The sequence below is a fragment of the Lathyrus oleraceus genome, chromosome 3, assembly GCF_024323335.1.
Source record: "Lathyrus oleraceus cultivar Zhongwan6 chromosome 3, CAAS_Psat_ZW6_1.0, whole genome shotgun sequence".
Lineage (NCBI taxonomy): Eukaryota > Viridiplantae > Streptophyta > Magnoliopsida > Fabales > Fabaceae > Lathyrus > Lathyrus oleraceus.
The window spans coordinates 485,591,762-485,609,824 of record NC_066581.1 but is presented as its reverse complement, the minus strand read 5'-3'; the positions used below and the strand labels follow the sequence as shown (position 1 = coordinate 485,609,824).

At 38.8% G+C, this 18,063-nt stretch overlaps 60 non-coding genes and 3 pseudogenes across 60 annotated transcripts; all 63 read right to left on the bottom strand.

The window, feature by feature from the left end:
* Window positions 1–75: 75 nt before the first annotated feature.
* LOC127134464 (5S ribosomal RNA) lies at window positions 76–194 on the bottom strand. Its single transcript, XR_007808203.1, has one exon. It is a non-coding gene; the product is annotated as a 5S ribosomal RNA (ribosomal RNA).
* A 159-nt stretch (window positions 195–353) lies between these two features.
* Window positions 354–472, bottom strand: LOC127134463 (5S ribosomal RNA). Its single transcript, XR_007808202.1, has one exon. It is a non-coding gene; the product is annotated as a 5S ribosomal RNA (ribosomal RNA).
* A 159-nt stretch (window positions 473–631) lies between these two features.
* Window positions 632–750, bottom strand: LOC127134462 (5S ribosomal RNA). Its single transcript, XR_007808201.1, has one exon. It is a non-coding gene; the product is annotated as a 5S ribosomal RNA (ribosomal RNA).
* A 161-nt stretch (window positions 751–911) lies between these two features.
* Window positions 912–1,030, bottom strand: LOC127134461 (5S ribosomal RNA). The gene has a single exon (XR_007808200.1). It is a non-coding gene; the product is annotated as a 5S ribosomal RNA (ribosomal RNA).
* A 160-nt stretch (window positions 1,031–1,190) lies between these two features.
* LOC127134460 (5S ribosomal RNA) lies at window positions 1,191–1,309 on the bottom strand. Its single transcript, XR_007808199.1, has one exon. It is a non-coding gene; the product is annotated as a 5S ribosomal RNA (ribosomal RNA).
* Window positions 1,310–1,470: 161 nt separating this feature from the next.
* Window positions 1,471–1,589, bottom strand: LOC127134459 (5S ribosomal RNA). The gene has a single exon (XR_007808198.1). It is a non-coding gene; the product is annotated as a 5S ribosomal RNA (ribosomal RNA).
* Window positions 1,590–1,749: 160 nt separating this feature from the next.
* Window positions 1,750–1,868, bottom strand: LOC127134458 (5S ribosomal RNA). Its single transcript, XR_007808197.1, has one exon. It is a non-coding gene; the product is annotated as a 5S ribosomal RNA (ribosomal RNA).
* Window positions 1,869–2,028: 160 nt separating this feature from the next.
* On the bottom strand, window positions 2,029–2,147 carry LOC127134457 (5S ribosomal RNA). Its single transcript, XR_007808196.1, has one exon. It is a non-coding gene; the product is annotated as a 5S ribosomal RNA (ribosomal RNA).
* A 160-nt stretch (window positions 2,148–2,307) lies between these two features.
* LOC127134456 (5S ribosomal RNA) lies at window positions 2,308–2,426 on the bottom strand. Its single transcript, XR_007808195.1, has one exon. It is a non-coding gene; the product is annotated as a 5S ribosomal RNA (ribosomal RNA).
* A 160-nt stretch (window positions 2,427–2,586) lies between these two features.
* Window positions 2,587–2,705, bottom strand: LOC127134455 (5S ribosomal RNA). The gene has a single exon (XR_007808194.1). It is a non-coding gene; the product is annotated as a 5S ribosomal RNA (ribosomal RNA).
* A 160-nt stretch (window positions 2,706–2,865) lies between these two features.
* On the bottom strand, window positions 2,866–2,984 carry LOC127134452 (5S ribosomal RNA). The gene has a single exon (XR_007808192.1). It is a non-coding gene; the product is annotated as a 5S ribosomal RNA (ribosomal RNA).
* Window positions 2,985–3,144: 160 nt separating this feature from the next.
* On the bottom strand, window positions 3,145–3,263 carry LOC127134451 (5S ribosomal RNA). Its single transcript, XR_007808191.1, has one exon. It is a non-coding gene; the product is annotated as a 5S ribosomal RNA (ribosomal RNA).
* Window positions 3,264–3,423: 160 nt separating this feature from the next.
* Window positions 3,424–3,542, bottom strand: LOC127134450 (5S ribosomal RNA). The gene has a single exon (XR_007808190.1). It is a non-coding gene; the product is annotated as a 5S ribosomal RNA (ribosomal RNA).
* A 161-nt stretch (window positions 3,543–3,703) lies between these two features.
* On the bottom strand, window positions 3,704–3,822 carry LOC127134449 (5S ribosomal RNA). The gene has a single exon (XR_007808189.1). It is a non-coding gene; the product is annotated as a 5S ribosomal RNA (ribosomal RNA).
* Window positions 3,823–3,981: 159 nt separating this feature from the next.
* Window positions 3,982–4,100, bottom strand: LOC127134448 (5S ribosomal RNA). Its single transcript, XR_007808188.1, has one exon. It is a non-coding gene; the product is annotated as a 5S ribosomal RNA (ribosomal RNA).
* Window positions 4,101–4,261: 161 nt separating this feature from the next.
* Window positions 4,262–4,380, bottom strand: LOC127134447 (5S ribosomal RNA). Its single transcript, XR_007808187.1, has one exon. It is a non-coding gene; the product is annotated as a 5S ribosomal RNA (ribosomal RNA).
* A 160-nt stretch (window positions 4,381–4,540) lies between these two features.
* LOC127134446 (5S ribosomal RNA) lies at window positions 4,541–4,659 on the bottom strand. Its single transcript, XR_007808186.1, has one exon. It is a non-coding gene; the product is annotated as a 5S ribosomal RNA (ribosomal RNA).
* A 160-nt stretch (window positions 4,660–4,819) lies between these two features.
* On the bottom strand, window positions 4,820–4,938 carry LOC127134445 (5S ribosomal RNA). The gene has a single exon (XR_007808185.1). It is a non-coding gene; the product is annotated as a 5S ribosomal RNA (ribosomal RNA).
* A 161-nt stretch (window positions 4,939–5,099) lies between these two features.
* LOC127134444 (5S ribosomal RNA) lies at window positions 5,100–5,218 on the bottom strand. The gene has a single exon (XR_007808184.1). It is a non-coding gene; the product is annotated as a 5S ribosomal RNA (ribosomal RNA).
* A 160-nt stretch (window positions 5,219–5,378) lies between these two features.
* Window positions 5,379–5,497, bottom strand: LOC127134443 (5S ribosomal RNA). The gene has a single exon (XR_007808183.1). It is a non-coding gene; the product is annotated as a 5S ribosomal RNA (ribosomal RNA).
* Window positions 5,498–5,656: 159 nt separating this feature from the next.
* On the bottom strand, window positions 5,657–5,775 carry LOC127134441 (5S ribosomal RNA). Its single transcript, XR_007808181.1, has one exon. It is a non-coding gene; the product is annotated as a 5S ribosomal RNA (ribosomal RNA).
* Window positions 5,776–5,935: 160 nt separating this feature from the next.
* LOC127134440 (5S ribosomal RNA) lies at window positions 5,936–6,054 on the bottom strand. Its single transcript, XR_007808180.1, has one exon. It is a non-coding gene; the product is annotated as a 5S ribosomal RNA (ribosomal RNA).
* Window positions 6,055–6,214: 160 nt separating this feature from the next.
* On the bottom strand, window positions 6,215–6,333 carry LOC127134439 (5S ribosomal RNA). Its single transcript, XR_007808179.1, has one exon. It is a non-coding gene; the product is annotated as a 5S ribosomal RNA (ribosomal RNA).
* Window positions 6,334–6,493: 160 nt separating this feature from the next.
* On the bottom strand, window positions 6,494–6,612 carry LOC127134437 (5S ribosomal RNA). The gene has a single exon (XR_007808178.1). It is a non-coding gene; the product is annotated as a 5S ribosomal RNA (ribosomal RNA).
* A 161-nt stretch (window positions 6,613–6,773) lies between these two features.
* LOC127134436 (5S ribosomal RNA) lies at window positions 6,774–6,892 on the bottom strand. Its single transcript, XR_007808177.1, has one exon. It is a non-coding gene; the product is annotated as a 5S ribosomal RNA (ribosomal RNA).
* A 159-nt stretch (window positions 6,893–7,051) lies between these two features.
* Window positions 7,052–7,170, bottom strand: LOC127134435 (5S ribosomal RNA). Its single transcript, XR_007808176.1, has one exon. It is a non-coding gene; the product is annotated as a 5S ribosomal RNA (ribosomal RNA).
* Window positions 7,171–7,330: 160 nt separating this feature from the next.
* On the bottom strand, window positions 7,331–7,449 carry LOC127134434 (5S ribosomal RNA). The gene has a single exon (XR_007808175.1). It is a non-coding gene; the product is annotated as a 5S ribosomal RNA (ribosomal RNA).
* Window positions 7,450–7,610: 161 nt separating this feature from the next.
* Window positions 7,611–7,729, bottom strand: LOC127134433 (5S ribosomal RNA). Its single transcript, XR_007808174.1, has one exon. It is a non-coding gene; the product is annotated as a 5S ribosomal RNA (ribosomal RNA).
* Window positions 7,730–7,889: 160 nt separating this feature from the next.
* LOC127134432 (5S ribosomal RNA) lies at window positions 7,890–8,008 on the bottom strand. Its single transcript, XR_007808173.1, has one exon. It is a non-coding gene; the product is annotated as a 5S ribosomal RNA (ribosomal RNA).
* Window positions 8,009–8,409: 401 nt separating this feature from the next.
* Window positions 8,410–8,528, bottom strand: LOC127134625 (5S ribosomal RNA). The gene has a single exon (XR_007808359.1). It is a non-coding gene; the product is annotated as a 5S ribosomal RNA (ribosomal RNA).
* Window positions 8,529–8,688: 160 nt separating this feature from the next.
* On the bottom strand, window positions 8,689–8,807 carry LOC127134431 (5S ribosomal RNA). The gene has a single exon (XR_007808172.1). It is a non-coding gene; the product is annotated as a 5S ribosomal RNA (ribosomal RNA).
* Window positions 8,808–8,966: 159 nt separating this feature from the next.
* On the bottom strand, window positions 8,967–9,085 carry LOC127134576 (5S ribosomal RNA). The gene has a single exon (XR_007808310.1). It is a non-coding gene; the product is annotated as a 5S ribosomal RNA (ribosomal RNA).
* A 160-nt stretch (window positions 9,086–9,245) lies between these two features.
* LOC127134429 (5S ribosomal RNA) lies at window positions 9,246–9,364 on the bottom strand. Its single transcript, XR_007808170.1, has one exon. It is a non-coding gene; the product is annotated as a 5S ribosomal RNA (ribosomal RNA).
* A 159-nt stretch (window positions 9,365–9,523) lies between these two features.
* LOC127134428 (5S ribosomal RNA) lies at window positions 9,524–9,642 on the bottom strand. The gene has a single exon (XR_007808169.1). It is a non-coding gene; the product is annotated as a 5S ribosomal RNA (ribosomal RNA).
* A 160-nt stretch (window positions 9,643–9,802) lies between these two features.
* Window positions 9,803–9,921, bottom strand: LOC127134427 (5S ribosomal RNA). The gene has a single exon (XR_007808168.1). It is a non-coding gene; the product is annotated as a 5S ribosomal RNA (ribosomal RNA).
* A 160-nt stretch (window positions 9,922–10,081) lies between these two features.
* Window positions 10,082–10,200, bottom strand: LOC127134426 (5S ribosomal RNA). Its single transcript, XR_007808167.1, has one exon. It is a non-coding gene; the product is annotated as a 5S ribosomal RNA (ribosomal RNA).
* Window positions 10,201–10,364: 164 nt separating this feature from the next.
* Window positions 10,365–10,483, bottom strand: LOC127134425 (5S ribosomal RNA). The gene has a single exon (XR_007808166.1). It is a non-coding gene; the product is annotated as a 5S ribosomal RNA (ribosomal RNA).
* A 159-nt stretch (window positions 10,484–10,642) lies between these two features.
* LOC127134424 (5S ribosomal RNA) lies at window positions 10,643–10,761 on the bottom strand. The gene has a single exon (XR_007808165.1). It is a non-coding gene; the product is annotated as a 5S ribosomal RNA (ribosomal RNA).
* Window positions 10,762–10,922: 161 nt separating this feature from the next.
* LOC127134603 (5S ribosomal RNA) lies at window positions 10,923–11,042 on the bottom strand. The gene has a single exon (XR_007808338.1). It is a non-coding gene; the product is annotated as a 5S ribosomal RNA (ribosomal RNA).
* Window positions 11,043–11,202: 160 nt separating this feature from the next.
* Window positions 11,203–11,321, bottom strand: LOC127134423 (5S ribosomal RNA). Its single transcript, XR_007808164.1, has one exon. It is a non-coding gene; the product is annotated as a 5S ribosomal RNA (ribosomal RNA).
* Window positions 11,322–11,480: 159 nt separating this feature from the next.
* LOC127134421 (5S ribosomal RNA) lies at window positions 11,481–11,599 on the bottom strand. Its single transcript, XR_007808163.1, has one exon. It is a non-coding gene; the product is annotated as a 5S ribosomal RNA (ribosomal RNA).
* A 163-nt stretch (window positions 11,600–11,762) lies between these two features.
* On the bottom strand, window positions 11,763–11,885 carry LOC127134653 (5S ribosomal RNA). The gene has a single exon (XR_007808385.1). It is a non-coding gene; the product is annotated as a 5S ribosomal RNA (ribosomal RNA).
* A 165-nt stretch (window positions 11,886–12,050) lies between these two features.
* Window positions 12,051–12,169, bottom strand: LOC127134420 (5S ribosomal RNA). The gene has a single exon (XR_007808162.1). It is a non-coding gene; the product is annotated as a 5S ribosomal RNA (ribosomal RNA).
* A 212-nt stretch (window positions 12,170–12,381) lies between these two features.
* LOC127134419 (5S ribosomal RNA) lies at window positions 12,382–12,500 on the bottom strand. Its single transcript, XR_007808161.1, has one exon. It is a non-coding gene; the product is annotated as a 5S ribosomal RNA (ribosomal RNA).
* A 164-nt stretch (window positions 12,501–12,664) lies between these two features.
* On the bottom strand, window positions 12,665–12,784 carry LOC127132773 (uncharacterized; annotated as a pseudogene).
* A 161-nt stretch (window positions 12,785–12,945) lies between these two features.
* On the bottom strand, window positions 12,946–13,064 carry LOC127134417 (5S ribosomal RNA). Its single transcript, XR_007808159.1, has one exon. It is a non-coding gene; the product is annotated as a 5S ribosomal RNA (ribosomal RNA).
* Window positions 13,065–13,278: 214 nt separating this feature from the next.
* LOC127134566 (5S ribosomal RNA) lies at window positions 13,279–13,397 on the bottom strand. Its single transcript, XR_007808301.1, has one exon. It is a non-coding gene; the product is annotated as a 5S ribosomal RNA (ribosomal RNA).
* A 158-nt stretch (window positions 13,398–13,555) lies between these two features.
* On the bottom strand, window positions 13,556–13,674 carry LOC127134416 (5S ribosomal RNA). The gene has a single exon (XR_007808158.1). It is a non-coding gene; the product is annotated as a 5S ribosomal RNA (ribosomal RNA).
* A 162-nt stretch (window positions 13,675–13,836) lies between these two features.
* On the bottom strand, window positions 13,837–13,955 carry LOC127134415 (5S ribosomal RNA). Its single transcript, XR_007808157.1, has one exon. It is a non-coding gene; the product is annotated as a 5S ribosomal RNA (ribosomal RNA).
* A 157-nt stretch (window positions 13,956–14,112) lies between these two features.
* Window positions 14,113–14,229, bottom strand: LOC127132775 (uncharacterized; annotated as a pseudogene).
* Window positions 14,230–14,307: 78 nt separating this feature from the next.
* Window positions 14,308–14,424, bottom strand: LOC127132736 (5S ribosomal RNA). The gene has a single exon (XR_007806818.1). It is a non-coding gene; the product is annotated as a 5S ribosomal RNA (ribosomal RNA).
* Window positions 14,425–14,584: 160 nt separating this feature from the next.
* Window positions 14,585–14,703, bottom strand: LOC127134552 (5S ribosomal RNA). The gene has a single exon (XR_007808288.1). It is a non-coding gene; the product is annotated as a 5S ribosomal RNA (ribosomal RNA).
* Window positions 14,704–14,863: 160 nt separating this feature from the next.
* Window positions 14,864–14,982, bottom strand: LOC127134414 (5S ribosomal RNA). Its single transcript, XR_007808156.1, has one exon. It is a non-coding gene; the product is annotated as a 5S ribosomal RNA (ribosomal RNA).
* Window positions 14,983–15,140: 158 nt separating this feature from the next.
* LOC127134580 (5S ribosomal RNA) lies at window positions 15,141–15,259 on the bottom strand. The gene has a single exon (XR_007808315.1). It is a non-coding gene; the product is annotated as a 5S ribosomal RNA (ribosomal RNA).
* A 160-nt stretch (window positions 15,260–15,419) lies between these two features.
* LOC127134413 (5S ribosomal RNA) lies at window positions 15,420–15,538 on the bottom strand. The gene has a single exon (XR_007808155.1). It is a non-coding gene; the product is annotated as a 5S ribosomal RNA (ribosomal RNA).
* A 159-nt stretch (window positions 15,539–15,697) lies between these two features.
* LOC127134412 (5S ribosomal RNA) lies at window positions 15,698–15,816 on the bottom strand. The gene has a single exon (XR_007808154.1). It is a non-coding gene; the product is annotated as a 5S ribosomal RNA (ribosomal RNA).
* Window positions 15,817–15,976: 160 nt separating this feature from the next.
* LOC127134411 (5S ribosomal RNA) lies at window positions 15,977–16,095 on the bottom strand. Its single transcript, XR_007808153.1, has one exon. It is a non-coding gene; the product is annotated as a 5S ribosomal RNA (ribosomal RNA).
* Window positions 16,096–16,253: 158 nt separating this feature from the next.
* Window positions 16,254–16,372, bottom strand: LOC127134539 (5S ribosomal RNA). Its single transcript, XR_007808276.1, has one exon. It is a non-coding gene; the product is annotated as a 5S ribosomal RNA (ribosomal RNA).
* A 160-nt stretch (window positions 16,373–16,532) lies between these two features.
* Window positions 16,533–16,673, bottom strand: LOC127132766 (uncharacterized; annotated as a pseudogene).
* A 375-nt stretch (window positions 16,674–17,048) lies between these two features.
* Window positions 17,049–17,165, bottom strand: LOC127132735 (5S ribosomal RNA). Its single transcript, XR_007806817.1, has one exon. It is a non-coding gene; the product is annotated as a 5S ribosomal RNA (ribosomal RNA).
* A 161-nt stretch (window positions 17,166–17,326) lies between these two features.
* On the bottom strand, window positions 17,327–17,445 carry LOC127134410 (5S ribosomal RNA). The gene has a single exon (XR_007808152.1). It is a non-coding gene; the product is annotated as a 5S ribosomal RNA (ribosomal RNA).
* Window positions 17,446–17,604: 159 nt separating this feature from the next.
* LOC127134409 (5S ribosomal RNA) lies at window positions 17,605–17,723 on the bottom strand. The gene has a single exon (XR_007808151.1). It is a non-coding gene; the product is annotated as a 5S ribosomal RNA (ribosomal RNA).
* A 200-nt stretch (window positions 17,724–17,923) lies between these two features.
* On the bottom strand, window positions 17,924–18,042 carry LOC127134408 (5S ribosomal RNA). The gene has a single exon (XR_007808150.1). It is a non-coding gene; the product is annotated as a 5S ribosomal RNA (ribosomal RNA).
* Window positions 18,043–18,063: the final 21 nt, after the last annotated feature.

Sequence of the window (18,063 nt, the reverse complement as noted above, 5' to 3'; positions counted from 1 at the left end):
TCTCTACTACTTCTTTCGATTCTTTTACGCCGATTAACAAAAATAGATACAAGTATTTAAAAAATCGCAAAAAAAGAGGTGCAACACAAGGACTTCCCAGGAGGTCACCCATCCTAGTACTACTCTCGCCCAAGCACGCTTAACTGCGGAGTTCTGATGGGATCCGGTGCATTAGTGCTGGTATGATCGCACCTGATATCGAATGCGCTTTAATTGTATATATTTTATTTCTTTCACTTATTAACGGCAAAACAGACATAATTAACGCTGAAATATTTGTTTTCTCCTACTTCTTTCCATTCTTTTACGCCGATTAACAAAAATAGATACAAGTATTTAAAAAATCCAAAAAAGAGGTGCAACACAAGGACTTCCCAGGAGGTCACCCATCCTAGTACTACTCTCGCCCAAGCACGCTTAACTGCGGAGTTCTGATGGGATCCGGTGCATTAGTGCTGGTATGATCGCACCTGATATCGAATGCGCTTTAATTGTATATATTTTATTTCTTTCACTTATTAACGGCAAAACAGACATAATTAACGCTGAAATATTTGTTTTCTCCTACTTCTTTCCATTCTTTTACGCCGATTAACAAAAATAGATACAAGTATTTAAAAAATCCAAAAAAGAGGTGCAACACAAGGACTTCCCAGGAGGTCACCCATCCTAGTACTACTCTCGCCCAAGCACGCTTAACTGCGGAGTTCTGATGGGATCCGGTGCATTAGTGCTGGTATGATCGCACCTGATATCGAATGCGCTTTAATTGTATATATTTTATTTCTTTCACTTATTAACGGCAAAACAGACATAATTAACGCTGAAATATTTGTTTTCTCCTACTTCTTTCCATTCTTTTACGCCGATTAACAAAAATAGATACAAGTATTTAAAAAATCGCAAAAAAAGAGGTGCAACACAAGGACTTCCCAGGAGGTCACCCATCCTAGTACTACTCTCGCCCAAGCACGCTTAACTGCGGAGTTCTGATGGGATCCGGTGCATTAGTGCTGGTATGATCGCACCTGATATCGAATGCGCTTTAATTGTATATATTTTATTTCTTTCACTTATTAACGGCAAAACAGACATAATTAACGCTGAAATATTTGTTTTCTCCTACTTCTTTCCATTCTTTTACGCCGATTAACAAAAATAGATACAAGTATTTAAAAAATCCCAAAAAAGAGGTGCAACACAAGGACTTCCCAGGAGGTCACCCATCCTAGTACTACTCTCGCCCAAGCACGCTTAACTGCGGAGTTCTGATGGGATCCGGTGCATTAGTGCTGGTATGATCGCACCTGATATCGAATGCGCTTTAATTGTATATATTTTATTTCTTTCACTTATTAACGGCAAAACAGACATAATTAACGCTGAAATATTTGTTTTCTCCTACTTCTTTCCATTCTTTTACGCCGATTAACAAAAATAGATACAAGTATTTAAAAAATCCCAAAAAAAGAGGTGCAACACAAGGACTTCCCAGGAGGTCACCCATCCTAGTACTACTCTCGCCCAAGCACGCTTAACTGCGGAGTTCTGATGGGATCCGGTGCATTAGTGCTGGTATGATCGCACCTGATATCGAATGCGCTTTAATTGTATATATTTTATTTCTTTCACTTATTAACGGCAAAACAGACATAATTAACGCTGAAATATTTGTTTTCTCCTACTTCTTTCCATTCTTTTACGCCGATTAACAAAAATAGATACAAGTATTTAAAAAATCGCAAAAAAGAGGTGCAACACAAGGACTTCCCAGGAGGTCACCCATCCTAGTACTACTCTCGCCCAAGCACGCTTAACTGCGGAGTTCTGATGGGATCCGGTGCATTAGTGCTGGTATGATCGCACCTGATATCGAATGCGCTTTAATTGTATATATTTTATTTCTTTCACTTATTAACGGCAAAACAGACATAATTAACGCTGAAATATTTGTTTTCTCCTACTTCTTTCCATTCTTTTACGCCGATTAACAAAAATAGATACAAGTATTTAAAAAATCCCAAAAAAGAGGTGCAACACAAGGACTTCCCAGGAGGTCACCCATCCTAGTACTACTCTCGCCCAAGCACGCTTAACTGCGGAGTTCTGATGGGATCCGGTGCATTAGTGCTGGTATGATCGCACCTGATATCGAATGCGCTTTAATTGTATATATTTTATTTCTTTCACTTATTAACGGCAAAACAGACATAATTAACGCTGAAATATTTGTTTTCTCCTACTTCTTTCCATTCTTTTACGCCGATTAACAAAAATAGATACAAGTATTTAAAAAATCGCAAAAAAGAGGTGCAACACAAGGACTTCCCAGGAGGTCACCCATCCTAGTACTACTCTCGCCCAAGCACGCTTAACTGCGGAGTTCTGATGGGATCCGGTGCATTAGTGCTGGTATGATCGCACCTGATATCGAATGCGCTTTAATTGTATATATTTTATTTCTTTCACTTATTAACGGCAAAACAGACATAATTAACGCTGAAATATTTGTTTTCTCCTACTTCTTTCCATTCTTTTACGCCGATTAACAAAAATAGATACAAGTATTTAAAAAATCCCAAAAAAGAGGTGCAACACAAGGACTTCCCAGGAGGTCACCCATCCTAGTACTACTCTCGCCCAAGCACGCTTAACTGCGGAGTTCTGATGGGATCCGGTGCATTAGTGCTGGTATGATCGCACCTGATATCGAATGCGCTTTAATTGTATATATTTTATTTCTTTCACTTATTAACGGCAAAACAGACATAATTAACGCTGAAATATTTGTTTTCTCCTACTTCTTTCCATTCTTTTACGCCGATTAACAAAAATAGATACAAGTATTTAAAAAATCGCAAAAAAGAGGTGCAACACAAGGACTTCCCAGGAGGTCACCCATCCTAGTACTACTCTCGCCCAAGCACGCTTAACTGCGGAGTTCTGATGGGATCCGGTGCATTAGTGCTGGTATGATCGCACCTGATATCGAATGCGCTTTAATTGTATATATTTTATTTCTTTCACTTATTAACGGCAAAACAGACATAATTAACGCTGAAATATTTGTTTTCTCCTACTTCTTTCCATTCTTTTACGCCGATTAACAAAAATAGATACAAGTATTTAAAAAATCCCAAAAAAGAGGTGCAACACAAGGACTTCCCAGGAGGTCACCCATCCTAGTACTACTCTCGCCCAAGCACGCTTAACTGCGGAGTTCTGATGGGATCCGGTGCATTAGTGCTGGTATGATCGCACCTGATATCGAATGCGCTTTAATTGTATATATTTTATTTCTTTCACTTATTAACGGCAAAACAGACATAATTAACGCTGAAATATTTGTTTTCTCCTACTTCTTTCCATTCTTTTACGCCGATTAACAAAAATAGATACAAGTATTTAAAAAATCCCAAAAAAGAGGTGCAACACAAGGACTTCCCAGGAGGTCACCCATCCTAGTACTACTCTCGCCCAAGCACGCTTAACTGCGGAGTTCTGATGGGATCCGGTGCATTAGTGCTGGTATGATCGCACCTGATATCGAATGCGCTTTAATTGTATATATTTTATTTCTTTCACTTATTAACGGCAAAACAGACATAATTAACGCTGAAATATTTGTTTTCTCCTACTTCTTTCCATTCTTTTACGCCGATTAACAAAAATAGATACAAGTATTTAAAAAATCCCAAAAAAAGAGGTGCAACACAAGGACTTCCCAGGAGGTCACCCATCCTAGTACTACTCTCGCCCAAGCACGCTTAACTGCGGAGTTCTGATGGGATCCGGTGCATTAGTGCTGGTATGATCGCACCTGATATCGAATGCGCTTTAATTGTATATATTTTATTTCTTTCACTTATTAACGGCAAAACAGACATAATTAACGCTGAAATATTTGTTTTCTCCTACTTCTTTCATTCTTTTACGCCGATTAACAAAAATAGATACAAGTATTTAAAAAATCGCAAAAAAGAGGTGCAACACAAGGACTTCCCAGGAGGTCACCCATCCTAGTACTACTCTCGCCCAAGCACGCTTAACTGCGGAGTTCTGATGGGATCCGGTGCATTAGTGCTGGTATGATCGCACCTGATATCGAATGCGCTTTAATTGTATATATTTTATTTCTTTCACTTATTAACGGCAAAACAGACATAATTAACGCTGAAATATTTGTTTTCTCCTACTTCTTTTCATTCTTTTACGCCGATTAACAAAAATAGATACAAGTATTTAAAAAATCCCAAAAAAAGAGGTGCAACACAAGGACTTCCCAGGAGGTCACCCATCCTAGTACTACTCTCGCCCAAGCACGCTTAACTGCGGAGTTCTGATGGGATCCGGTGCATTAGTGCTGGTATGATCGCACCTGATATCGAATGCGCTTTAATTGTATATATTTTATTTCTTTCACTTATTAACGGCAAAACAGACATAATTAACGCTGAAATATTTGTTTTCTCCTACTTCTTTCGATTCTTTTACGCCGATTAACAAAAATAGATACAAGTATTTAAAAAATCGCAAAAAAGAGGTGCAACACAAGGACTTCCCAGGAGGTCACCCATCCTAGTACTACTCTCGCCCAAGCACGCTTAACTGCGGAGTTCTGATGGGATCCGGTGCATTAGTGCTGGTATGATCGCACCTGATATCGAATGCGCTTTAATTGTATATATTTTATTTCTTTCACTTATTAACGGCAAAACAGACATAATTAACGCTGAAATATTTGTTTTCTCCTACTTCTTTCCATTCTTTTACGCCGATTAACAAAAATAGATACAAGTATTTAAAAAATCCCAAAAAAGAGGTGCAACACAAGGACTTCCCAGGAGGTCACCCATCCTAGTACTACTCTCGCCCAAGCACGCTTAACTGCGGAGTTCTGATGGGATCCGGTGCATTAGTGCTGGTATGATCGCACCTGATATCGAATGCGCTTTAATTGTATATATTTTATTTCTTTCACTTATTAACGGCAAAACAGACATAATTAACGCTGAAATATTTGTTTTCTCCTACTTCTTTCCATTCTTTTACGCCGATTAACAAAAATAGATACAAGTATTTAAAAAATCCCAAAAAAAGAGGTGCAACACAAGGACTTCCCAGGAGGTCACCCATCCTAGTACTACTCTCGCCCAAGCACGCTTAACTGCGGAGTTCTGATGGGATCCGGTGCATTAGTGCTGGTATGATCGCACCTGATATCGAATGCGCTTTAATTGTATATATTTTATTTCTTTCACTTATTAACGGCAAAACAGACATAATTAACGCTGAAATATTTGTTTTCTCCTACTTCTTTCCATTCTTTTACGCCGATTAACAAAAATAGATACAAGTATTTAAAAAATCCAAAAAAAGAGGTGCAACACAAGGACTTCCCAGGAGGTCACCCATCCTAGTACTACTCTCGCCCAAGCACGCTTAACTGCGGAGTTCTGATGGGATCCGGTGCATTAGTGCTGGTATGATCGCACCTGATATCGAATGCGCTTTAATTGTATATATTTTATTTCTTTCACTTATTAACGGCAAAACAGACATAATTAACGCTGAAATATTTGTTTTCTCCTACTTCTTTCCATTCTTTTACGCCGATTAACAAAAATAGATACAAGTATTTAAAAAATCCAAAAAAGAGGTGCAACACAAGGACTTCCCAGGAGGTCACCCATCCTAGTACTACTCTCGCCCAAGCACGCTTAACTGCGGAGTTCTGATGGGATCCGGTGCATTAGTGCTGGTATGATCGCACCTGATATCGAATGCGCTTTAATTGTATATATTTTATTTCTTTCACTTATTAACGGCAAAACAGACATAATTAACGCTGAAATATTTGTTTTCTCCTACTTCTTTCCATTCTTTTACGCCGATTAACAAAAATAGATACAAGTATTTAAAAAATCCCAAAAAAGAGGTGCAACACAAGGACTTCCCAGGAGGTCACCCATCCTAGTACTACTCTCGCCCAAGCACGCTTAACTGCGGAGTTCTGATGGGATCCGGTGCATTAGTGCTGGTATGATCGCACCTGATATCGAATGCGCTTTAATTGTATATATTTTATTTCTTTCACTTATTAACGGCAAAACAGACATAATTAACGCTGAAATATTTGTTTTCTCCTACTTCTTTCCGATTCTTTTACGCCGATTAACAAAATAGATACAAGTATTTAAAAAATCGCAAAAAAGAGGTGCAACACAAGGACTTCCCAGGAGGTCACCCATCCTAGTACTACTCTCGCCCAAGCACGCTTAACTGCGGAGTTCTGATGGGATCCGGTGCATTAGTGCTGGTATGATCGCACCTGATATCGAATGCGCTTTAATTGTATATATTTTATTTCTTTCACTTATTAACGGCAAAACAGACATAATTAACGCTGAAATATTTGTTTTCTCCTACTTCTTTCCATTCTTTTACGCCGATTAACAAAAATAGATACAAGTATTTAAAAAATCCCAAAAAAGAGGTGCAACACAAGGACTTCCCAGGAGGTCACCCATCCTAGTACTACTCTCGCCCAAGCACGCTTAACTGCGGAGTTCTGATGGGATCCGGTGCATTAGTGCTGGTATGATCGCACCTGATATCGAATGCGCTTTAATTGTATATATTTTATTTCTTTCACTTATTAACGGCAAAACAGACATAATTAACGCTGAAATATTTGTTTTCTCCTACTTCTTTCCATTCTTTTACGCCGATTAACAAAAATAGATACAAGTATTTAAAAAATCCCAAACAAAGAGGTGCAACACAAGGACTTCCCAGGAGGTCACCCATCCTAGTACTACTCTCGCCCAAGCACGCTTAACTGCGGAGTTCTGATGGGATCCGGTGCATTAGTGCTGGTATGATCGCACCTGATATCGAATGCGCTTTAATTGTATATATTTTATTTCTTTCACTTATTAACGGCAAAACAGACATAATTAACGCTGAAATATTTGTTTTCTCCTACTTCTTTCCATTCTTTTACGCCGATTAACAAAAATAGATACAAGTATTTAAAAAATCGCAAAAAGAGGTGCAACACAAGGACTTCCCAGGAGGTCACCCATCCTAGTACTACTCTCGCCCAAGCACGCTTAACTGCGGAGTTCTGATGGGATCCGGTGCATTAGTGCTGGTATGATCGCACCTGATATCGAATGCGCTTTAATTGTATATATTTTATTTCTTTCACTTATTAACGGCAAAACAGACATAATTAACGCTGAAATATTTGTTTTCTCCTACTTCTTTCCATTCTTTTACGCCGATTAACAAAAATAGATACAAGTATTTAAAAAATCCCAAAAAAGAGGTGCAACACAAGGACTTCCCAGGAGGTCACCCATCCTAGTACTACTCTCGCCCAAGCACGCTTAACTGCGGAGTTCTGATGGGATCCGGTGCATTAGTGCTGGTATGATCGCACCTGATATCGAATGCGCTTTAATTGTATATATTTTATTTCTTTCACTTATTAACGGCAAAACAGACATAATTAACGCTGAAATATTTGTTTTCTCCTACTTCTTTCCGATTCTTTTACGCCGATTAACAAAAATAGATACAAGTATTTAAAAATCGCAAAAAAAGAGGTGCAACACAAGGACTTCCCAGGAGGTCACCCATCCTAGTACTACTCTCGCCCAAGCACGCTTAACTGCGGAGTTCTGATGGGATCCGGTGCATTAGTGCTGGTATGATCGCACCTGATATCGAATGCGCTTTAATTGTATATATTTTATTTCTTTCACTTATTAACGGCAAAACAGACATAATTAACGCTGAAATATTTGTTTTCTCCTACTTCTTTCCATTCTTTTACGCCGATTAACAAAAATAGATACAAGTATTTAAAAAATCCCAAAAAAGAGGTGCAACACAAGGACTTCCCAGGAGGTCACCCATCCTAGTACTACTCTCGCCCAAGCACGCTTAACTGCGGAGTTCTGATGGGATCCGGTGCATTAGTGCTGGTATGATCGCACCTGATATCGAATGCGCTTTAATTGTATATATTTTATTTCTTTCACTTATTAACGGCAAAACAGACATAATTAACGCTGAAATATTTGTTTTCTCCTACTTCTTTCGATTCTTTTACGCCGATTAACAAAAATAGATACAAGTATTTAAAAAATCGCAAAAAAGAGGTGCAACACAAGGACTTCCACGCTTAACTGCGGAGTTCTGATGGGATCCGGTGCATTAGTGCTGGTATGATCGCACCTGATATCGAATGCGCTTTAATTGTATATATTTTATTTCTTTCACTTATTAACGGCAAAACAGACATAATTAACGCTGAAATATTTGTTTTCTCCTACTTCTTTCCATTCTTTTACGCCGATTAACAAAAATAGATACAAGTATTTAAAAAATCGCAAAAAAGAGGTGCAACACAAGGACTTCCCAATAGGTCACCCATCCTAGTACTACTCTCGCCCAAGCTCGCTTAACTGCGGAGTTCTGATGGGATCCGGTGCATTAGTGCTGGTATGATCGCACCTGATATCGAATGCGCTTTAATTGTATATATTTTATTTCTTTCACTTATTAACGGCAAAACAGACATAATTAACGCTGAAATATTTGTTTTCTCCTACTTCTTTCCATTCTTTTACGCCGATTAACAAAAATAGATACAAGTATTTAAAAAATCCCAAAAAAGAGGTGCAACACAAGGACTTCCCAGGAGGTCACCCATCCTAGTACTACTCTCGCCCAAGCACGCTTAACTGCGGAGTTCTGATGGGATCCGGTGCATTAGTGCTGGTATGATCGCACCTGATATCGAATGCGCTTTAATTGTATATATTTTATTTCTTTCACTTATTAACGGCAAAACAGACATAATTAACGCTGAAATATTTGTTTTCTCCTACTTCTTTCGATTCTTTTACGCCGATTAACAAAAATAGATACAAGTATTTAAAAAATCGCAAAAAAAGGTGCAACACAAGGACTTCCTAGGAGGTCACCCATCCTAGTACTACTCTCGCCCAAGCACGCTTAACTGCGGAGTTCTGATGGGATCCGGTGCATTAGTGCTGGTATGATCGCACCTGATATCGAATGCGCTTTAATTGTATATATTTTATTTCTTTCACTTATTAACGGCAAAACAGACATAATTAACGCTGAAATATTTGTTTTCTCCTACTTCTTTCCATTCTTTTACGCCGATTAACAAAAATAGATACAAGTATTTAAAAAATCCAAAAAAAGAGGTGCAACACAAGGACTTCCCAGGAGGTCACCCATCCTAGTACTACTCTCGCCCAAGCACGCTTAACTGCGGAGTTCTGATGGGATCCGGTGCATTAGTGCTGGTATGATCGCACCTGATATCGAATGCGCTTTAATTGTATATATTTTATTTCTTTCACTTATTAACGGCAAAACAGACATAATTAACGCTGAAATATTTGTTTTCTCCTACTTCTTTCCATTCTTTTACGCCGATTAACAAAATAGATACAAGTATTTAAAAAATCCCAAAAAAGAGGTGCAACACAAGGACTTCCCAGGAGGTCACCCATCCTAGTACTACTCTCGCCCAAGCACGCTTAACTGCGGAGTTCTGATGGGATCCGGTGCATTAGTGCTGGTATGATCGCACCTGATATCGAATGCGCTTTAATTGTATATATTTTATTTCTTTCACTTATTAACGGCAAAACAGACATAATTAACGCTGAAATATTTGTTTTCTCCTACTTCTTTCCATTCTTTTACGCCGATTAACAAAAATAGATACAAGTATTTAAAAAATCGCAAAAAAGAGGTGCAACACAAGGACTTCCCAGGAGGTCACCCATCCTAGTACTACTCTCGCCCAAGCACGCTTAACTGCGGAGTTCTGATGGGATCCGGTGCATTAGTGCTGGTATGATCGCACCTGATATCGAATGCGCTTTAATTGTATATATTTTATTTCTTTCACTTATTAACGGCAAAACAGACATAATTAACGCTGAAATATTTGTTTTCTCCTACTTCTTTCCATTCTTTTACGCCGATTAACAAAAATAGATACAAGTATTTAAAAAATCCCAAAAAAGAGGTGCAACACAAGGACTTCCCAGGAGGTCACCCATCCTAGTACTACTCTCGCCCAAGCACGCTTAACTGCGGAGTTCTGATGGGATCCGGTGCATTAGTGCTGGTATGATCGCACCTGATATCGAATGCGCTTTAATTGTATATATTTTATTTCTTTCACTTATTAACGGCAAAACAGACATAATTAACGCTGAAATATTTGTTTTTTCCTACTTCTTCTTTCGATTCTTTTACGCCGATTAACAAAAATAGATACAAGTATTTAAAAAATCCCAAAAAAAGAGGTGCAACACAAGGACTTCCCAGGAGGTCACCCATCCTAGTACTACTCTCGCCCAAGCACGCTTAACTGCGGAGTTCTGATGGGATCCGGTGCATTAGTGCTGGTATGATCGCACCTGATATCGAATGCGCTTTAATTGTATATATTTTATTTCTTTCACTTATTAACGGCAAAACAGACATAATTAACGCTGAAATATTTGTTTTCTCCTACTTCTTTCCATTCTTTTACGCCGATTAACAAAAAGATACAAGTATTTAAAAAATCCCAAAAAAAGAGGTGCAACACAAGGACTTCCCAGGAGGTCACCCATCCTAGTACTACTCTCGCCCAAGCACGCTTAACTGCGGAGTTCTGATGGGATCCGGTGCATTAGTGCTGGTATGATCGCACCTGATATCGAATGCGCTTTAATTGTATATATTTTATTTCTTTCACTTATTAACGGCAAAACAGACATAATTAACGCTGAAATATTTGTTTTCTCCTACTTCTTTCGATTCTTTTACGCCGATTAACAAAAATAGATACAAGTATTTAAAAAATCCCAAAAAAAGAGGTGCAACACAAGGACTTCCCAGGAGGTCACCCATCCTAGTACTACTCTCGCCCAAGCACGCTTAACTGCGGAGTTTCTGATGGGATCCGGTGCATTAGTGCTGGTATGATCGCACCTGATATCGAATGCGCTTTAATTGTATATATTTTATTTCTTTCACTTATTAACGGCAAAACAGACATAATTAACGCTGAAATATTGTTTTCTCCTACTTCTTTCCATTCTTTTAACGCCGATTAACAAAAATAGATACAAGTATTTAAAAAATCCCAAAAAAGAGGTGCAACACAAGGACTTCCCAGGAGGTCACCCATCCTAGTACTACTCTCGCCCAAGCACGCTTAACTGCGGAGTTCTGATGGGATCCGGTGCATTAGTGCTGGTATGATCGCACCTGATATCGAATGCGCTTTAATTGTATATATTTTATTTCTTTCACTTATTAACGGCAAAACAGACATAATTAACGCTGAAATATTTGTTTTCTCCTACTTCTTTCGATTCTTTTACGCCGATTAACAAAAATAGATACAAGTATTTAAAAATCGCAAAAAAGAGGTGCAACACAAGGACTTCCCAGGAGGTCACCCATCCTAGTACTACTCTCGCCCAAGCACGCTTAACTGCGGAGTTCTGATGGGATCCGGTGCATTAGTGCTGGTATGATCGCACCTGATATCGAATGCGCTTTAATTGTATATATTTTATTTCTTTCACTTATTAACGGCAAAACAGACATAATTAACGCTGAAATATTTGTTTTCCCTACTTCTTTCTTTCCATTCTTTTACGCCGATTAACAAAAATAGATACAAGTATTTAAAAAATCCAAAAAAAGAGGTGCAACACAAGGACTTCCCAGGAGGTCACCCATCCTAGTACTACTCTCTCTCGCCCAAGCACGCTTAACTGCGGAGTTCTGATGGGATCCGGTGCATTAGTGCTGGTATGATCGCACCTGATATCGAATGCGCTTTAATTGTATATATTTTATTTCTTTCACTTATTAACGGCAAAACAGACATAATTAACGCTGAAATATTTGTTTTCTCCTACTTCTTTCTTTCCATTCTTTTACGCCGATTAACAAAAATAGATACAAGTATTTAAAAAATCCCAAAAAAAGAGGTGCAACACAAGGACTTCCCAGGAGGTCACCCATCCTAGTACTACTCTCGCCCAAGCACGCTTAACTGCGGAGTTCTGATGGGATCCGGTGCATTAGTGCTGGTATGATCGCACCTGATATCGAATGCGCTTTAATTGTATATATTTTATTTCTTTCACTTATTAACGGCAAAACAGACATAATTAACGCTGAAACCTATTACACTCATAACGGCAAAACATTCTAACGACAATCAACCGTTGGATATATTTGTTTTCTCCTACTTCTTTTTCATTCTTTACGCCGATTAACAAAAATAGATACAAGTATTTAAAAAATCGCAAAAAAGAGGTGCAACACAAGGACTTCCCAGGAGGTCACCCATCCTAGTACTACTCTCGCCCAAGCACGCTTAACTGCGGAGTTCTGATGGGATCCGGTGCATTAGTGCTGGTATGATCGCACCTGATATCGAATGCGCTTTAATTGTATATATTTTATTTCTTTCACTTATTAACGGCAAAACAGACATAATTAACGCTGAAATATTTGTTTTCTCCTACTTCTTTCCTTCTTTTACGCCGATACAACATAACAAAAATAGATACAAGTATTTAAAAAATCCCAAAAAAAGGTGCAACACAAGGACTTCCCAGGAGGTCACCCATCCTAGTACTACTCTCGCCCCAGCAGCACGCTTAACTGGATTTCTGATGGGATCCGGTGCATTAGTGCTGGTATGATCGCACCTGATATCGAATGCGCTTTAATTGTATATATTTTATTTCTTTCACTTATTAACGGCAAAACAGACATAATTAACGCTGAAATATTTGTTTTCTCCTACTTCTTTCCATTCTTTTACGCCGATTAACAAAAATAGATACAAGTATTTAAAAAATCCCAAAAAAAGAGGTGCAACACAAGGACTTCCCAGGAGGTCACCCATCCTAGTACTACTCTCGCCCAAGCACGCTTAACTGCGGAGTTCTGATGGGATCCGGTGCATTAGTGCTGGTATGATCGCACCTGATATCGAATGCGCTTTAATTGTATATTTTTTTTTTCTTCACTTATTAACGGCAAAACAGACATAATTAACGCTGAATGAGTGTGATGAATCGGTGGATGGGTGCACTGAATGTGTGTTGAAATATTGTGTGAATATTTGTTTTCTCCTACTTCTTTCGATTCTTTTACGCCGATTAACAAAATAGATACAAGTATTTAAAAAATCGCAAAAAAGAGGTGCAACACAAGGACTTCCCAGGAGGTCACCCATCCTAGTACTACTCTCGCCCAAGCACGCTTAACTGCAGAGTTCTGATGGGATCCGGTGCATTAGTGCTGGTATGATCGCACCTGATATCGAATGCGCTTTAATTGTATATATTTTATTTCTTTCACTTATTAACGGCAAAACACATAATTAACGCTGAAATATTTGTTTTCTCCTACTTCTTTCCATTCTTTTACGCCGATTAACAAAATAGATACAAGTATTTAAAAAATCCCAAAAAAAGAGGTGCAACACAAGGACTTCCCAGGAGGTCACCCATCCTAGTACTACTCTCGCCCAAGCACGCTTAACTGCGGAGTTCTGATGGGATCCGGTGCATTAGTGCTGGTATGATCGCACCTGATATCGAATGCGCTTTAATTGTATATATTTTATTTCTTTCACTTATTAACGGCAAAACAGACATAATTAACGCTGAAATATTTGTTTTCTCCTCTTCTTTCTTTCATTCTTTTACGCCGATTAACAAAAATAGATACAAGTATTTAAAAAATCCCAAAAAAGAGGTGCAACACAAGGACTTCCCAGGAGGTCACCCATCCTAGTACTACTCTCGCCCAAGCACGCTTAACTGCGGAGTTCTGATGGGATCCGGTGCATTAGTGCTGGTATGATCGCACCTGATATCGAATGCGCTTTAATTGTATATATTTTATTTCTTTCACTTATTAACGGCAAAACAGACATAATTAACGCTGAAATATTTGTTTTCCTCCTACTTCTTTCATTCTTTTACGCCGATTACAAAAATAGATACAAGTATTTAAAAATCCCAAAAAAAGGTGCAACACAAGGACTTCCCAGGAGGTCACCCATCCTAGTACTACTCTCGCCCAAGCACGCTTAACTGCGGAGTTCTGATGGGATCCGGTGCATTAGTGCTGAACGCTGAAATTTTTTTTTTCCTCCTACTTCTTTCCATTCTTTTACGCCGATTAACAAAATAGATACAAGTATTTAAAAATCCCAAAAAAGAGGTGCAACACAAGGACTTCCCAGGAGGTCACCCATCCTAGTACTACTCTCGCCCAAGCACGCTTAACTGCGGAGTTCTGATGGGATCCGGTGCATTAGTGCTGGTATGATCACCTGATATCGAATGCGCTTTAATTGTATATATTTTATTTCTTTCACTTATTAACGGCAAAACAGACATAATTAACGCTGAAATATTTGTTTTCTCCTACTTCTTTCGATTCTTTTACGCCGATTAACAAAAATAGATACAAGTATTTAAAAAATCGCAAAAAAGAGGTGCAACACAAGGACTTCCCAGGAGGTCACCCATCCTAGTACTACTCTCGCCCAAGCACGCTTAACTGCGGAGTTCTGATGGGATCCGGTGCATTAGTGCTGGTATGATCACACCTGATATCGAATGCGCTTTAATTGTATATATTTTATTTCTTTCACTTATTAACGGCAAAACAGACATAATTAACGCTGAAATATTTGTTTTCTCCTACTTCTTTCCATTCTTTTACGCCGATTAACAAAATAGATACAAGTATTTAAAAAATCCCAAAAAAAGAGGTGCAACACAAGGACTTCCCAGGAGGTCACCCATCCTAGTACTACTCTCGCCCAAGCACGCTTAACTGCGGAGTTCTGATGGGATCCGGTGCATTAGTGCTGGTATGATCGCACCTGATATCGAATGCGCTTTAATTGTATATATTTTATTTCTTTCACTTATTAACGGCAAAACAGACATAATTAACGCTGAAATATTTGTTTTCTCCTACTTCTTTCCATTCTTTTACGCCGATTAACAAAAATAGATACAAGTATTTAAAAAATCGCAAAAAGAGTGCAACACAAGGACTTCCCAGGAGGTCACCCATCCTAGTACTACTCTCGCCCAAGCACGCTTAACTGCGGAGTTCTGATGGGATCCGGTGCATTAGTGCTGGTATGATCGCACCTGATATCGAATGCGCTTTAATTGTATATATTTTATTTCTTTCACTTATTAACGGCAAAACAGACATAATTAACGCTGAAATATTTGTTTTCCTCCTACTTCTTTCCATTCTTTTACGCCGATTAACAAAATAGATACAAGTATTTAAAAAATCCCAAAAAAGAGGTGCAACACAAGGACTTCCCAGGAGGTCACCCATCCTAGTACTACTCTCGCCCAAGCACGCTTAACTGCGGAGTTCTGATGGGATCCGGTGCATTAGTGCTGGTATGATCGCACCTGATATCGAATGCGCTTTAATTGTATATATTTTATTTCTTTCACTTATTAACGGCAAAACAGACATAATTAACGCTGAAATATTTGTTTTCTCCTACTTCTTTCCATTCTTTTACGCCGATTAACAAAAATAGATACAAGTATTTAAAAAAAAAAAAAAAGAGGTGCAACACAAGGACTTCCCAGGAGGTCACCCATCCTAGTACTACTCTCGCCCAAGCACGCTTAACTGCGGAGTTCTGATGGGATCCGGTGCATTAGTGCTGGTATGATCGCACCTGATATCGAATGCGCTTTAATTGTATATATTTTATTTCTTTCACTTATTAACGGCAAAACAGACATAATTAACGCTGAAATATTTGTTTTTCTCCTACTTCTTTCGATTCTTTTACGCCGATTAACAAAATAGATACAAGTATTTAAAAAATCGCAAAAAAGAGGTGCAACACAAGGACTTCCCAGGAGGTCACCCATCCTAGTACTACTCTCGCCCAAGCACGCTTAACTGCGGAGTTCTGATGGGATCCGGTGCATTAGTGCTGGTATGATCGCACCTGATATCGAATGCGCTTTAATTGTATATATTTTATTTCTTTCACTTATTAACGGCAAAACAGACATAATTAACGCTGAAATATTGTTTCTCCTACTTCTTTCCATTCTTTTACGCCGATTAACAAAAATAGATACAAGTATTTAAAAAATCGCAAAAAAGAGGTGCAACACAAGGACTTCCCAGGAGGTCACCCATCCTAGTACTACTCTCGCCCAAGCACGCTTAACTGCGGAGTTCTGATGGGATCCGGTGCCTTAGTGCTGGTATGATCGCACCTGATATCGAATGCGCTTTAATTGTATATATTTTATTTCTTTCACTTATTAACGGCAAAACAAACATAATTAACGCTGAAATATTGTTTTCCTCCTACTTCTTTCTTTCATTCTTTTACGCCGATTAACAAAAATAGATACAAGTATTTAAAAATCAAAAAAGAGGTGCAACACAAGGACTTCCCAGGACACACACCCCGCAGCACCCCCCGGTCACCCATCCTAGTACTACTCTCGCCCAAGCACGCTTAACTGCGGAGTTCTGATGGGATCCGGTGCATTAGTGCTGGTATGATCGCACCGATATCGAATGCGCTTTAATTGTATATATTTTATTTCTTTCACTTATTAACGGCAAAACAAACATAATTAACGCTGAAATATTTGTTTTCTCCTCCTACTTCTTTTCATTCTTTTACGCCGATTAACAAAAATAGATACAAGTAAAAAATCCCAAAAAAAGGTGCAACACAAGGACTTCCCAGGACTCTCGCCCAAAAGAGATGCAAGTTCAATGGATCTGCTTAGCTGGTATGATCACCCCGAATGCGCTTTAATTGTATATCTTTCACTTCGGCAGACATAATTAACGCTGAAATATTTGTTTTCTCCTACTTCTTTCGATTCTTTTACGCCGGTTAACAAAAGTAGATACAAGTATTTAAAAATCGCAAAAAAGAGGTGCAACACAAGGACTTCCCAGGAGGTCACCCATCCTAGTACTACTCTCGCCCAAGCACGCTTAACTGCGGAGTTCTGATGGGATCCGGTGCATTAGTGCTGGTATGATCACCTGATATCGAATGCGCTTTAATTGTATATATTTTATTTCTTTCACTTATTAACGGCAAAACAGACATAATTAACGCTGAAATATTTGTTTTCCTCCTACTTCTTTTTCATTCTTTTACGCCGATTAACAAAATAGATACAAGTATTTAAAAAATCCCAAAAAAGAGGTGCAACACAAGGACTTCCCAGGAGGTCACCCATCCTAGTACTACTCTCGCCCAAGCACGCTTAACTGCGGAGTTCTGATGGGATCCGGTGCATTAGTGCTGGTATGATCGCACCTGATATCGAATGCGCTTTAATTGTATATATTTTATTTCTTTCACTTATTAACGGCAAAACAGACATAATTAACGCTGAAATATTTGTTTTCTCCTACTTCTTTCGATTCTTTTACGCCGATTAACAAAAATAGATACAAGTATTTAAAAAATCGCAAAAAGAGGTGCAACACAAGGACTTCCCAGGAGGTCACCCATCCTAGTACTACTCTCGCCCAAGCACGCTTAACTGCGGAGTTCTGATGGGATCCGGTGCATTAGTGCTGGTATGATCGCACCTGATATCGAATGCGCTTTAATTGTATATATTTTATTTCTTTCACTTATTAACGGCAAAACAGACATAATTAACGCTGAAATATTTGTTTTCCCCTCCTACTTCTTTCCATTCTTTTACGCAACACCACCTCCCCCCCCCCCCACACACCCCCCCCATCGATTAACAAAAATAGATACAAGTATTTAAAAAATCGCAAAAAAGAGGTGCAACACAAGGACTTCCCAGGAGGTCACCCATCCTAGTACTACTCTCGCCCAAGCACGCTTAACTGCGGAGTTCTGATGGGATCCGGTGCATTAGTGCTGGTATGATCGCACCTGATATCGAATGCGCTTTAATT